At 33.5% G+C, this 15,028-nt stretch overlaps 1 pseudogene; it reads left to right on the top strand.

Moving 5' to 3' along the window:
• The first annotated feature begins 386 nt into the window (after positions 1 to 386).
• Positions 387 to 502, top strand: LOC118614739 (annotated as a pseudogene).
• The last annotated feature ends 14,526 nt before the right edge of the window (positions 503 to 15,028 follow it).

Below are 15,028 nucleotides of genomic sequence, written 5' to 3'. Positions count from 1 at the left end.
CAAGATAAAATAGCCAATCTGATAACAATTACTCTTATAAATAATGTTGTTCCTATAGGTATATATGTGCTACCATGTAAAAGAAAGAGAGATGAAGGAAGGAAGGAAGAAAGGAAGGAAGGAAGGAAGGAAGGAAGGAAGGAGGAAGAAGGAAGAAGGGAAGGAATGAAGGAAGGTAAGGAAGTGAAGATGGAGTCCTTCCTTAAGTACAGCAAGACACGTCAACTTAAAGCAAGTCACTCCCTCCCCTATCCATTCCCTCCCGTCACCTCCCTTCCCTTCCCTTCCCTAAGAGAGGAAAGGCCATGGTTCCATAGTATAGTAGTTAGCACGTTTGCTTTACACACAGGTCTTGGATTCGTGCCCCAGTGGAGCCATGGTCCATGGTCTACAGCCATGCCACCCTGAACGAGCCTGATGTCTTATCTCAGAAGCTAAGCAGGGTTGGGCCTGGTTAGTACTTTGACGGGAGACCACCTAGGAAGACCAGGTGCTATAGGCATAAACAATAAGAGAGAGGGAAAGAGAGAGAGAGAGAGAGAACAAAAGAAGTGAGGAAAACCAGTTAAAGACACTAGTTCTGACTCACTGGGGTAAGAACATATTACAATGAGATATTGTCACTGCGTTATTGGGGAAATGAATTCCATTTGCAGGAGACACTGTCTCAGCATGGCGACTGCCGGAGAAATAACAGAAGTTTGCATTCTAGTTTTACAATGTATTAAATGAAATGAAATGCAAATAAGTGACTAAAAACATCTACTCATTCTATTATAACATGATGTTTTGTAAATCCAAGAGCTTGTGTTTTGGAGTCAGCTACTATAGAGTATTTTACCAGACATTTAATACTGATAAAACTCTCCAAAGATTAATTGCTACCAAAATGTTTACAATTTATCAAACATGATGGATCCAACTCTTCACCAAATTATTTATTTTGATTAACCTTACATTCTCTAACTTTGATTAGTTTTAAGAAGTTGAATCTATTTGGCTATATATCTATATAAAAGCATCACCTCAGCTTCTATATTATTGTGGTAGATTGTTAAGCCAGCCATCCCCAATGAGTCACATTTTCCAGTAGTCATAAACTTGCTTCGATAAACTTCATGGAAATAAATTTCCAGTTATAGAAGAAATCACAGGGATATAATGTACAGAGTAGGGAATATAGTCAATAATATCATAACTTTGTATGGTTACTAGATTTTTATCCTAAGGATCATTTCGTAAGGTATATAAATATCAAATTGCTATGTTGAACATCAGAAACTAATATAATATTAAAAACAATTTTTAAAATTAATTAATTACAATAAGTAAATACATTTTATGGTAAATGTTCTTCGGGTTTACATTTTTAAAATATTTTATTCATATATTTTAGGTTATATGTAAAGGGGATTCTCTAGGAATCGATGTACTATATTGTTGGAAATGGAAATGTGATTACTGTTTGGTACATATTTTCCCTGTTTGATTATAGATATATGGGCATAGCAACTGGTCCTGTCTGGTTCACTGTTATGTTTTTACCACTGGATGCTTAGCACATGTTTAATTATTTAATGCTTGAATTGACAATGAATGAACTTACTTTATTGATAAAATATCTCTAATAAAAACAATGAAAAATAAAATAGGGTAAGAAATTTGTAATCAATATAGGATTATATGAGCAAAGATAAAAATTCATTCGTTCATTTTTGTCTTTATGAAAGCTAGAAAGTTAGCAGATTTTAGTCCAGAGGCAAATCTTTTGAAAATCAAATTGTTCTAAAGGGGCCATACTTAAGTTCTTGGACCATCAGTGGTCCACTCCCTCAATATTTCTAATCCACCTTCTCTCTTCCCTGTTATAAGATTCAGAATTCTTGAGAGTCAATGAGAATATGAAAGTTCTTTTGTAGAGTAAAATAAGAGCTCTGTAAACGTGCCTCCTACCCACATCCACGACAAAAGGAGTTGGCCCTTTATTCAGGTAGAAATATAAATTGAGGTTTTAAATTCATAGAAGAACAACAATTTTTCTCCCTCACATCTGATGATTAAAGTTGTCAAGATCACTTATTAAGGACTATCTTAAAATACAGATGTATGAGAATGACAGTTTCATTCGATGGTAAGTATCCATTCATCTGGATTTAGTAAATTCTATCTCTGTAATAAATTAGACATGGGTCACATGAAGTACCTGAACCAAATAGCTCAGGGCCCCATAGAAATGCCTTGACTGAGTTATTTTCTATATCTTCCTCTGATTTAATATTCTGCCCTTAACCTTTATAAGAGGTCAAATAAAAATTCTTTATTTGAACAGTGTATTTTTTCCTTTGGTAGAAATAAAAATGAAGATATTATCAACTATACAGGCTATCCCTTATACATAGCTCTCCATGATATAGGTTTCACTAACTTTATTTCTGAGAAACAATTGCCCCCTAAAGAGGAATTTTTATGCTTCTGGTATTAGTCATGAATAATACTTAGCTCAATATGTTACTTTTGTTGCCTTAGCTGCCAGGAAACTAAGCCAAATTGTATGCCCAGCAGTAGTAATGAGGTCATCTGAGAAATCTAGTGACATAAACTCCTTATGCTTCCCTAAGCTAATCTCTCTCTTTTTTTATTCTGCTATTGAATTTAACATAATTTAAAACTGTGTATTTCAGGTCTAAATCATTTGAAAGTAGGTGTGGTTGATATAAGAAAATAAATAATAAACATTTTGAAGAACTGTATTGTGTACTATGTCTTTTCATAAACATAAACTACAGACGAAATATGATCTGTTAAAAATGTCCTGATGTAATTCAATTATACATTTGATATCTTTATGTAAATATTATTTATCTACCCATTCTTTCAAAAATACTTAATGAGTATCTACAACAGGCCTATCTTTAAAAGATCATGCTAGATACTGTGGTGGGAAAATAAACTATAAAGTGCTATCTTGTTCCTTGAACTAAAAATCTAATTGGAGAGATGGAACTCTAAACTATCCATCAAAAGTTTAAGGTATTCCAGGAAATGAGAGCATTAATTCAAATAATGGTTCTACATGGGGCCATTGTTGCCTAGTCCCCATGGAGCTATATACCTGAAACTGGAATTTATCCTCTTATCAACAGATCACGGTTTTACTGGCTTCTGGCTTTAACTTTTTAGTACATCTTAGAGTTGTTCTAATGATAGAGCCAGTTAGGCTTAGATTACTAGCCTTACTAACCTGAACTGAATAAAAAAACTTGCCTGAAAGAAAATAAGATATTGGTTGTGAAAAGAAAGAGCATAGCAGAATAAACAACCAAATGGTTTGGCAAGTGGCCACTCAAACTGGGGAAAGCATAACATGGGTCACTGGCTCTCAGTGAGGAAGAATACAAATAGGATAATGTTTGCTCTATTATACAGCGCTTAGATACCAAACAGCATAAAATGCAATATACTTATGTATGACAGTATATGAAGATATTTTATTATTACTTATTGGCTTGTATCCCTGTTTCCCACCACTAGAAAACATAAGGAAGGTAGAAATTTTCTCATTTCTGTTCATCATAGCATCCGTAGTGCCTAGAAGAGTGAAAGACACATGGTTGATAAATGTTGTTCATGGAAATAATTACAGGCTAAATGATTGGTATGGAGTAAATAACACAGCAGTCTGGAAGAAAAAAGGTACCTACTGTGCTGGAATGTTGTCTCAGGTTAGATTCTTCCAGTATGGACAAGGATTTGATAGCAAGTAGTTCCTTTGGGAGGTGATCACAAGAAGCACCAATAAGGAGATAGACAAATGAGATGGGAAAGGGAGAGAAGCCAATAAGGTAGGTTATCTAGTAGGTTCCCATAGTAGGTTGGCACACTGAGCAACTAGGGAACTCTGAGAGAGACTAACCTGTAACTCAAAATTATTTTTCCTAAGAGGTGAGAGAGATGGTGTTTACTCTAACATTTGCTAAGGGTAGGTGCTAGAAGTATTAACAACCACCTATTTCAGGACTTTCTTCTTATTCTATACGACTAAGAAAGAGGCCTCTGGCAAAGAGTCGAAGTTTGCTGAACTAGGATGTAGTAGGCATGTACTAAAATAACAAGTGGGACATCAGAGTATATGCTAAAAATGTCAATAAATTAAAGGATTTAAAAGTTACAGCTTCAAGTAACTATTTAAAGAGTCTAATTGTGAAATGCATAGAATTCAAATAGATGAAAGGAGAGAAAAGCAAGAGACAATACAAGTAAGACATGTTTAGAATACCAGAGTAAAAAGCAAACCAAATGGAGTGGAGGATTGGCAAGAAATGAAATTTAAAGATCCATTTGTTCCAAATCACAGGGGTCTTGAAGGTTACAGGACTTTATCCTGTAAACTGGAAATTCTGAGGCACTTTTTAGTACAGGAATAATAGGAAGAAAGAGTATAATGAAGATTAATTTGTCAGCTATAAGTAGGAAGAAATGGAATATCTGGTCTTGAAGAACTGATCAAATGATATTATAACTCAGGCTTGAGAAGCCTGGACAAGAATGAGGGAATTAGGAAAGGAAACAACAAAAAGGTAAATAGCATATAACAGATTATTACATAAAGAGCTAGAAATAAGGAGTAGCCCAAGACTGCCAGATCAAATCAGTAGGTCATGTCAATTGTGCTTTCTTAAATTAGTCCTAAATTTTAGAAGTAATTAAAACCTAACTTTTACATTGGCTATTTTTTAAAAATTTTGCTAAATGGTGTGAATTACCTTGTCCTGATATTATTTCAAAAAGTTAAAGTATGATTTTCACAAATATAACTGTATAACTGGTAATTCCCAATAATGACATAATAATAGTTTTAAAATATTTTTGTAGATTTATTTCTTATGTGCTTTTCATCTATATATTTCTACTAAGGAGTCTTAGAATGTGTCTTATGTTTTCAATCAGATTATCTTGGAATTATTGAATAATATTATAACATTCCTTTTATATTTACCATTTTTTAATTGAGAAAACATGGTCTTGTCTCTCTTTGCCATTATATCGGAAATGTTAATTAAATGCTCACTCTGTGGCTTATTCTTTGCTAAGTTATAGAGTCACAGATATGAGTAAGAAGGTGCCTCCATGATGACTATTTAGACTAGTGGGGGATAACACATATTCTGGTTACCTAGTATAACATAACCAACCCACCCCCAAACTCATTGACTCAAGATAATAATTTATTTGACTGGTGAATCTACAATTTGGGCAGGATTTGGCAAATTCTGTCTCCATTTGATGTTGGAAAATTAGGAGCTAGAACATCTAAGGTCTCCATTACTCAAATGACAGTGGTTAACATTCAGTGATGTCACATTGGTGGTTTGAAATGGGCCATTGTGGTAGTATGGAAATCAGCAAACTTTACAAATCACAGTTAGCTATTGATTGCTGGATTGGTTAATTGATTGGTTGTTTGGAGAGATTGTTGTTAAATATTTAAACATATCATTGAATAGTTAGAACTAACTATTTAGAAATTGCAACTAAATATTATCAGATGCAAAACTGAATGCGATTGAATGCATATACGCTATTGAATTTTTCAAATGTTATTTGGAACTGAACAAAACAAGTTGTTCTGGCTTTCCAAAATACTCTAAAAGAAACACCTGTTGTATGCATCTGTTATCTAATGTGTATATTTGTACATTTTAATGCAAATATATGTACATGAAATAATTATACACGCATTTATACAAAATACATATTATATTTCCCCCCTTTTTCCTAGGTGTGCCAAGAAGTAAAACTAATAGTTTTAATAAACTTATTTCATCTATCAAAGGATATCTAGAGATTTTCATTTGGCTATGGTTTTTGTTTTCCATATTATTGTGAATTTTTATTTTTCATTTCTGCCTTTATAACCTTTCATCGAGAAGTGGGGAAGTTGCATTGGGGACTTCTAACCAGATACCATTTCAAATATCATATAACTATCAAGTTGTTGTGCATGTCTTTTAAATTCAAGAAAATTTTTTTAATAAAGCAAACATATTTGATTTTAATTAAGATTCATATTTGGTATTAGTGAGTTTAGTCTGTGTGTGTAAATAATTTGGTATCAACCTGCTATATCATAAAAATGAATTTTTAGGGCAAATAAGAATTATGCTGTTGAACTCCTTCAGAAGGTGAAGGTAAGTGATTAAATGATTCTACTGTGCTATATTATTTTATTATGGGCTGTTAGCCAGCAGCCCAAACTATAGCATTTAGGCCTGGTAATACTTTGCCTGCATGCAGAGTACAGAGCTAACATATTTATACCTATTCCTTTACTCTACTAGCTAGTCTTTTAGGTAGTATCAAATAGCATGTCTTCAATGAGGCACTCTTCTACACTTTATATGTATTAGCACATTTAATCCTCAAAATAACTTTATCAAGAGAGTGCTATTATCCTCATTTTATAGATAAGAAAATTGAGACAAAATATTGATAATTGGTTTGCTTAAGGTCACACAAATAGAAAATGGCAGAAAAGTAAATCACAGGCAGTCTCTCTCCAGAGCCACATTCTCAACTTTTCTTCTCCTTTGCTTGAGCAAACAAGGTTGAACCCAGAGAATAGTAATTGACGAAACTCATTTTGAATGCCCAAATATGGCTGATTCCTTCATTTCTAATGAGAAACATGATGAAATTTGTGGATTCCATAAAACCATTATTGAGAAAGAAGCAAACATTGAAATTTGAATTCCTCCTTTTTTTTTTTTTTTATCTATGTCAGGTTTACATTGTTTACAAATGCCTGAAGTTAGGTTTTTCTTCATATTTCCTCTTTGAGTCATCTGAAATTGCCATACATTTGACAAATTCAAGATTTACTTTGTCTGAGAGCTGGACTCACTATTATAATTTCCTCTAGCTCATACATTTTGAACTCTCCCTTTAAACAAGCAGAAATCTCTCCTATTCCCTGAGATTTACAGGGGTAAGATTGTTTAACCTGGCAGATTGACAAAGGAGAAGATCCTTAAAGGGCACAGCAAGTAACTTTTAAATATAAAATCTATTTTCTTAATCACTTTTTCTTCTCTTTAAAGGTTAGGAAATCGTTTTTGTTGGATTACCTATTTAGTAGTTATAATAAGCTAAGCATATATTGATTTTATTTCTAAAATGATATATTATGGAGTACTCCCAAGGATTTGTGACATTTAATTTATATTCATCTATTTTATAAATCTAAACCTGAAAAAATGCAGTTGAAGTGAAACTTGAATAAAGTTACTCTTGTTATAAGATAACATATACCACCTTTGACATAACTTATGCTGTCTTTTACTTATTTACATCTTTTATATTTCTTTACAGACTAATACTTCATGTTACTCAAACAGCCATTCAATGATAACTACCAGGTACCAGGTACTATCCTTGAGACTGAGATGAGAGGATGAGTAGAACTCATGCCCTACTTCATATTCTTACAGACCCGAACAATATATTATTACAATAGCCAACCATGGTAAGCAGAATAATGGCTTCCCAAAGACATCTATGTCCTAATTCCCAGAATCTTTGAATACATTAGGTCATATGGCAAAGAGGAATGAAAGTTTAAAATGAATTAAGTTTGCTAATAGACTGACCTTAAAATTGGGAAATTATCCTGGATTAGCCAAAGGGGCCCAATGTAATCACAAGAGCCTTTGAAAGTGAGAGAGGGAGGCAAAAGAGGAGAACTGGTCAGAAAAAAGTGACTACTAGTTTTCTGGACTACATTAAACTGCCTCTCATTTTTTAAGATAAATTGATGATCCCCTTTATCTACAATGTGATGACTACTTGGGTAAAGGACATATCAGCCTACAATAGGTCCTACATGAGTCTATTAGGACACCTGTAGAAAATTGTGTTTTTATTGACCAGTTGCATTACCTTTGGAAAGGCTATCCTGGAAATGTCTAGTTTCAATAGGTATAACCAAAATGGCAGGTTTTCCTCATCTATAAAAAAAAAAAAAAAGAATTAATACATACTAACATGTTCCTGAGATGGTAGGCAAATTCTCTGACCTCTCTTTGACCCTTTCACTTTCTAGTAGACAGATAGTATGTCTGATATATAGCACTTCTAAAAGTCCAGCAACCCTTTGCCAGAATGGCTTGCCTTTGATATTGAGGATTAGTCTCTTAGAATGGAACAGAAAGGGTCAGTGAGCCTGGGCTATGTGGGGCTTCTGGAGAAACTCTCTGCCAGAGAGATGAACTGATGAATATGTAAGAAAACACAATGTTAAATTGCTCAAAATAGGTGCTCCCCTTGTTTCATGTATTATGTGGTTCTCAATAGTCTGAAACAAAAAGACCAAAATAAGTATGAGGAAGAAATTTGAAAAAGTAGAGACAATATATAAAAAAAAGATGATTTACCTAAGATTCCGAGATAGAATAGAAAATAGTACATTGTTAGGAAAGAACAAGGTGTTATGACAAAGAATGTATAGGGAAAAAAATCTTATTAAATAATTAAATGTGTATGTAAAGCTGATCTTTCTTTTTAAGAGTAAACAGCTTTTTCTTTATTATTAAATCTATTGGGGTGACATTGGTTTAAAAAAATCATATGTTTCAAGTGTAAAATTCAATAATACATCATATATATATTGCATTATGTTTTCACCACCCAAAGTTAAATTTCTTTTTGTCACCATATATTTGACCCTTTTTACCCTTAACTACCTTCCTCGCCTCTTCCCTCTGATAACCACTAAACTCTTGTCCACGTCCATGAGTCTGCTTATTTGTCTTGTTTGCTGCTTTTTGTTTTGTATCTCACATATAAGTGAGATCATACAGTTCTCAACTTTTCCTATTTGACTTATTTTGCTTAGGATGATAATCTTGAGATCCATCCATGTTGTTACAAATGACAGTATTTCATCTTTTCTTGTGGTTGAGTAATTTTCTATTGTATATATATACCACATCTTCTTTATCCAGTCATCTATCAAAGAACACTTTGGTTGTTTCTATGTCTTGGCCACCGTGAATAATGCTGCTATGAACATTGAGGTTCACTTATCTTTACAGATACATGTTTTCAAATTATGGAGGTAAATACCTAGAAGGGAGATTGCTGGGTCATATGGAAAGTCTATTCTTAATTTTTTTGAGAAAACTCCATACTATTTTCCATAATGGCTGTACCAATTTACATTCCCACAAGCAGCGTATAGGGGTTCCTTTTCCCCCACGACCTCCCCGACACATATTATTTTTTCTTGTTGATAACAACTATTCTAACAGGTGTTAGATGCTATCTCATTGTGGTTTTGATTTGCTTTTCCTAATAGATAGTGAAGTTGAACATCTTTTAATATATCTGTTGGCCATTTGTATGTTTTCTTGGGAGAGGTGTCTGTTCAGGTGTCTGTTCTCTGTCCATTTTTTAATTGTTTTGTTTGTTTTTTGTCTATTAGAACCTTATCACATGTTTTCTTTCTTCTTTTTTTTTTTTTTTTGCAAATATATTCTCTCATTTAGATAGTTGTCTCTATGTCTTGTTGGTTTCTTTTGCTGTGCAGAAGTTTTTTAGTGTGGCATAGTTCTATTCATTTATTTTTGCCTTTCCTTCCCTTGACTTTGAAGTCAAATTCATAAAATCCTCTCTAAGTCCAAGGTCCATGAGGTTAGTACCTATGTTTGCTTCTATGCTATCTATTGTTTCAGGTCTGTATTTGGGTCTTTGATTTGTTTTGAGTTAATTTTGGTGTATGGTGACAGATAGCAGTCTAGTTTCATTCTTTTGCCTGTGGCTTTTTAATGTTCTCAGCACCATTTATTGAAGAGGCTTTCCCTTCTCCATTGTATGTTTTTGCCTCTTTTGTCAAAAATTATTTCCCCCTGTATACAGGGGTTTGTTTCTGGATTCTCAGTTTTTTTCCACTGATTTGTGTGTCTGTTTTTCTGCCAATACCACACTGGTTTTTCCTTTTAACTAAGGTTATTTGGGAAACATTGGTTAATACAATTATATAATTTTCAGGTGTACATTATAATTTGACATCTATATATTCTATTGTGTGTTTACCACTCAAAATCCAGTTTCCTTCACCTACCATATATTTGATCCCCTTCACCCACTTCGACCTCTCCCTAAACCTTATATTTGACCCTCTTTAACTGTCTACCTCCCTGCTCCTCCCCACACCCTACTTTTTGGTAAACACTAGTCTATTGTCCACGTCCATGTCTCTGTTTGTTTGTTGCTTTTAGGTTTATAACCCACATATAAGTGATATCATGTAATTTTTAACTTTTTCTGTCTGGCCTATTTTGCTTAGCATGATTATCTCGAGGTCCATCCATGTTATTGCAAATGGCAGTATTTCATCTCTTCTTATGGATGAGTAATATTCCATTGTATATATGTACCACTATTTCTTTAATCAAGCATCTATCATAGGACACTTTGGTTTCTTCCATGTCCTGGCCACTATGAATAATGCTGCTATGAACATTGCTGTGCAAATATCTTTATGGATATGATTTTTTGTCTTTGGGGTAAATACCCAGTAGAGGGATTGCCGGATCATATGGTAGATCAATTCTTAGTTTTTTGAGGAACCTCCATACTGTTTTCCAAAGTGGCTGTACCAATTTGCAGTCCCACCAGCAGTATATGATGGTTCCTTTTTCTCCACATCCTCTCCAGTATTTGTTATTACTTGTCCTGCGATTATAGCCATTCTAACAGATCTAAGATTGTGTCTCATTGTGCATTTGATTTGCATTTTTCTAATAGCTAGCAATGTTCAGCATCTTTTTGTATGTTTGTAGGTCACTTGTATGTCCTCTGGGGAGAAGTGTCTATTCAGATCCTCTGCCCATTTTTTGAGTGAATCATTTGTTTTTTTTTTTTTCTTGTTATTGAGTCATATGAGTTCTTCGTATGTTTTGGATAGTAGGCCCCATATCAGAGGTGTTGCTTGCAAATGTATTTTCCCATTTGGTTGGTTCTCTCTTTACCTCGTTGATGGTTTCTTTTGCTGAGCAGAAACTTTTTAGTTTGATGTAGTCCCATTCGCTTATTTTAGCTATTACTTCCCTTGCCTTTGAGGTCAAATTCATAAAATCCTCTTTAAGTCCAAGGTCCCTGAGTTTCATTCCTATGTTTTCTTCTATGTATTTTATTGTTTGGTATGTGGTAATAGACAACAGTCTAGTTTCATTCTTTTGCAGGTGGCTTTCCAGTTTTCCCAGCACCATGTATTGAAGAGGCTTTCCTTTCTCCACTGTATGTTTTTGACTTTTTTTTGTCAAAAATTATTTACCCATATAAATATGGGTTTACTTCTGGACTCTCGATTCTGTTCCACTGGTGCATGTGTCTGTTTTGCTGCCACTATCATGCCATTTTGATTACTGTCTCTTTGTAGTATAATTTGAAGTCAGGCAGAGTAATGCCTCCAGCCTCATTCTTTTTTCTCAAGATGGCTTTGGCAATTTGAGGTCTTTTGGGCTTCTATACATATGTGATGATTTTTTGTTCTATTTCTTTAAAAAAATGCCAATGGGATTTTCATGGAGATTACATTAAATCTGTATAATGCTTTAGGAAATATGGTCATATTAACTATGTTGATTCTTCCAATCCAAGAACACAGAATATTTTTCCATTTCTTTGTATCTTCTTTGATTTCTTTTACTAGGGTCTTGTAGTTTTCATTGTATAGATTCTTCACGTTTCGTTAGATTTATTCCTAGATATTTTATTCTTTTTGTTGCAATTGCAAAAGAAATTATTTTTTCCACTTCTTTTTTCTGACACTTCATTATTAGAGTATAGAAATGTTATAGATTTTTGAACATTGATTTTGTATCGAGATTTTACTATATTTCCTTATTGTTTCTAGTAGTGTTCTTGTGAAGTCTTTAGGGTTTTTTATAGAGAATAATGTCATCTGCAAACAGTGACAGTTTGACTTCTTCATTTCCTATTTGAATACCTTTTATATCTTTCTCTTGTATGATTGCACTCACCAGGACCTCCAATATAATATTGAATAAGAGTAGCAATAGTGGACAGCCTTGCCTTGTTCCTGATCTTAGAGAGAAGGTTTTTAGTTTTTCACCATTAAGTATAATGTTGGCTGAGGGTTTGTCATATATGGCCTTTATTATGTTAAGATACTTTCCTTCTATACCAATTTTGTTAAGCATTTTGATCAAAAATGGGTGCTGTATTTTATCAAAGGCTTTTTCTCCATCTATTGATATGATCATATGATTCTTATTTTTTAATTTCTTTATGTGGTGTATCACATTAATTGATTTATGTATTTTAAACCATCTCTATGCCTCCAGGATGAAGCCCACTTGATCATGGTGTATAATCTTTTTAATATGTTACTGTATTCGGTTCACTTGTAGCTTATTTAGGATTTTTGTATCTATGTTCATGAGAGATATTGGTCTGCAGTTTTCTTTTTTTGTGTTATCCTTACCAAGTTTTGGTATCAGATAATATTGATGTCACAAAATGAGTTAGAAAGTGTTGCCTCTTCATTGGTTTTTTGGAAGAGTTTGAGGAGACTAGGTATTAAATCTTCTTTTAATGTTTGGTTGAATTCACTAGTGAAGCCATCTGGTTCTGAACTTTTCCTTTTTGGTAGGTTTTTGATGATTGTTTCAAATTGCATACTTCTGATCGATCTGTTTAGATTTTCCAGTTCTTGATTCAATCTAGGAAGGTTGTGTTTTTCTAAGTACTGGTTCATTTCTTCTAGGTTATTACATTTGGTGTGATATACTTTTTCATAGTATTCTCATATGATCGTTTGTATTTCTATGATGTCAGTCATAATTTCCCCTCTTTATCTCTGATTTTTGATTATTTGTGTCTTTTCTTTTTTTTCTTCAGTGAGTCTAACTAGGGATTTGCCAATTTTATTAATCTTCTCAAAGAACCAGCTCTTTGTTGCATTCATTTTTTTTATTGTTTTGTTTTGTTTTGTTTTTAATTTCATTTATTTCTTCTCTAATTTTGATAATTTCTTTCATTCTGTTGAGTTTAGGCTTCATTTGTTCTTCTTTTTCCAGATTTTTAAGATGAAGTTTTAGGTTGTTTATTTGGGCTCATTCTTGTTTTTGGAGATAGGCCTGCAATGATATGACATTTCCTCTTATGACCACTCTTGCCATGTCCCAAAAGTTTTGATATGTTGTACTATCATTATCATTTGTTTCTATGTATTTCTTAATCTTTCTTTTTATTTCTTCTCTGACCCAGTTATTCTTCAGTAGCATGTTGTTTAATCTCCGTGTATTTGTGGTTCTTCCTGATCTATTCTTGCAGTTGATCTCTAGTTTCAAAGCATTATGATCAGAGAATATGTTTTGTATGATTTCAACCCTCATATTTTTTGAGGCTATCTCTGTGTCCCAGTATGTGGTTGATTCTTGAGAATGTTTCATGTGCACCAGAGAAGAATGTATAAGCAGGTGTTTTGGGAAGGAAGGCTCTGTCTATGTCAATTCTGTCCAGTTGGTCTAATGTGTCATTTAAGGTTGTTATTTCCTTATTGATTTTCTGTTTGACTGATCTATCCATATCCAACAGTGGGTTATTTAGGTTTACTACTATGACTGTGTTTTGATCTGTTTCTCCCTTTAGTTCTGTTAGTAATTGCTTTGCATATTTTGGGCCTCCCTGATTGGGATCATAGATATTAATAAGTGTTATGTCTTCTTGGTGCATGATCCTCTTTATCGTTATGAAGTATTTTTCTTTACCTTTTTTATTTTGAAGTGTATTTCATCTGATATTAGTACCGCTACTCCCATTTTTCTCTAAATGCCATTTGCTTGAAATATCATTTTCCACCCTTTCACTTTGAGTCTATATTCGTCTTTGGAATTGAGATGTGTCTCCTAGAGGCAGAATATGGTTGGGTTTTGTTTTTTGATCCATTCTGCAACTCTGTGACTTTTTATTTGTGAGTTCAGTCCATTTACATTTAGGGTGATTATTGAAATATGAGGTCTTCTTATAGCCATTTTACCTTTTGCTTTCTGGTACCTCAGTGTTTCCATTGCTTCCTTGTTCTTGTGTTTCTGTTTTCTTTATTTTGGTTGACTTTTGTGTGTTTTGCCTCTGATTCTTCTTGTTTTATGTTATATACTTCAGTTCTTAATCTTCTGTGTGTGATTACCATTATGAATATGTAAAGTACAGTTATATCATCAATTTTCTTATGCACGTTCCTTATCTCCATTCCTCTTTGCAAATTTGGATCTTTGAATCCTCCCCTTTTAGTCACTGTTGTCTCAATTTGTCCCTTTGTATGCTGAACATTCATTACTATCTTGTTATAACAATTCTTTTATAATTTAAGCCTATAATACCCTGTTCCTAGTAAGAGTTGCATTCCTCTGCTTTTATCAGTCTTCTAGTCACCGTACTCCTAATTATGTTTTGTTTTGTTTTGTTTTGTTTTTGCCATTTGTTTTGGGTGAACTGACCCCTTTAAGTATCTCCTGCAGTGCAGACCTTGTAGTGAATTCCCTCAATTTTTGTACGTCTGGAAAGATCTTTATTTCTCCTTTCCATCTAAAGGAGAACTTAGCTGGACACATTATTCTAAGCTGGTAGTTCCTTTCACTTAATAGTTTAAATATTTGATTTCACTCCTTTCTGGCTTGTAAGGTCTAGACTGAGAAGTTCGGTAATAATCTAATGGGTTCTCCTTTATATGTTACCATTTTCTTCTCACTGGCTGCCCAGAATTCTAGCTTTGTCATTGATTTTTGATAACTTAATACAATGTGTCTTGGTGAAGGTCTTTATGGGTTGAGATAATTGGGTGTTCGGTTGACTTTTTGAATTCCAAGTTCTAGCTCATTCCTTAGATTTGGGAAATTCTCATCCACTATTTGTCTGAAAATGCTTTCTAGGCTCTGCTTCTTTTCCTCACCTTTAATAATACCTATTATTCTTATGTTTCCTCTCCTTGTAGTATCAGATAGTT

Source organism: Rousettus aegyptiacus, unplaced genomic scaffold, assembly GCF_014176215.1.
Source record: "Rousettus aegyptiacus isolate mRouAeg1 unplaced genomic scaffold, mRouAeg1.p scaffold_m13_p_2, whole genome shotgun sequence".
NCBI lineage: Eukaryota > Metazoa > Chordata > Mammalia > Chiroptera > Pteropodidae > Rousettus > Rousettus aegyptiacus.
The sequence above is the reverse complement of the archived record's forward strand: the minus strand, read 5'-3'. Positions and strand labels throughout refer to the sequence as shown.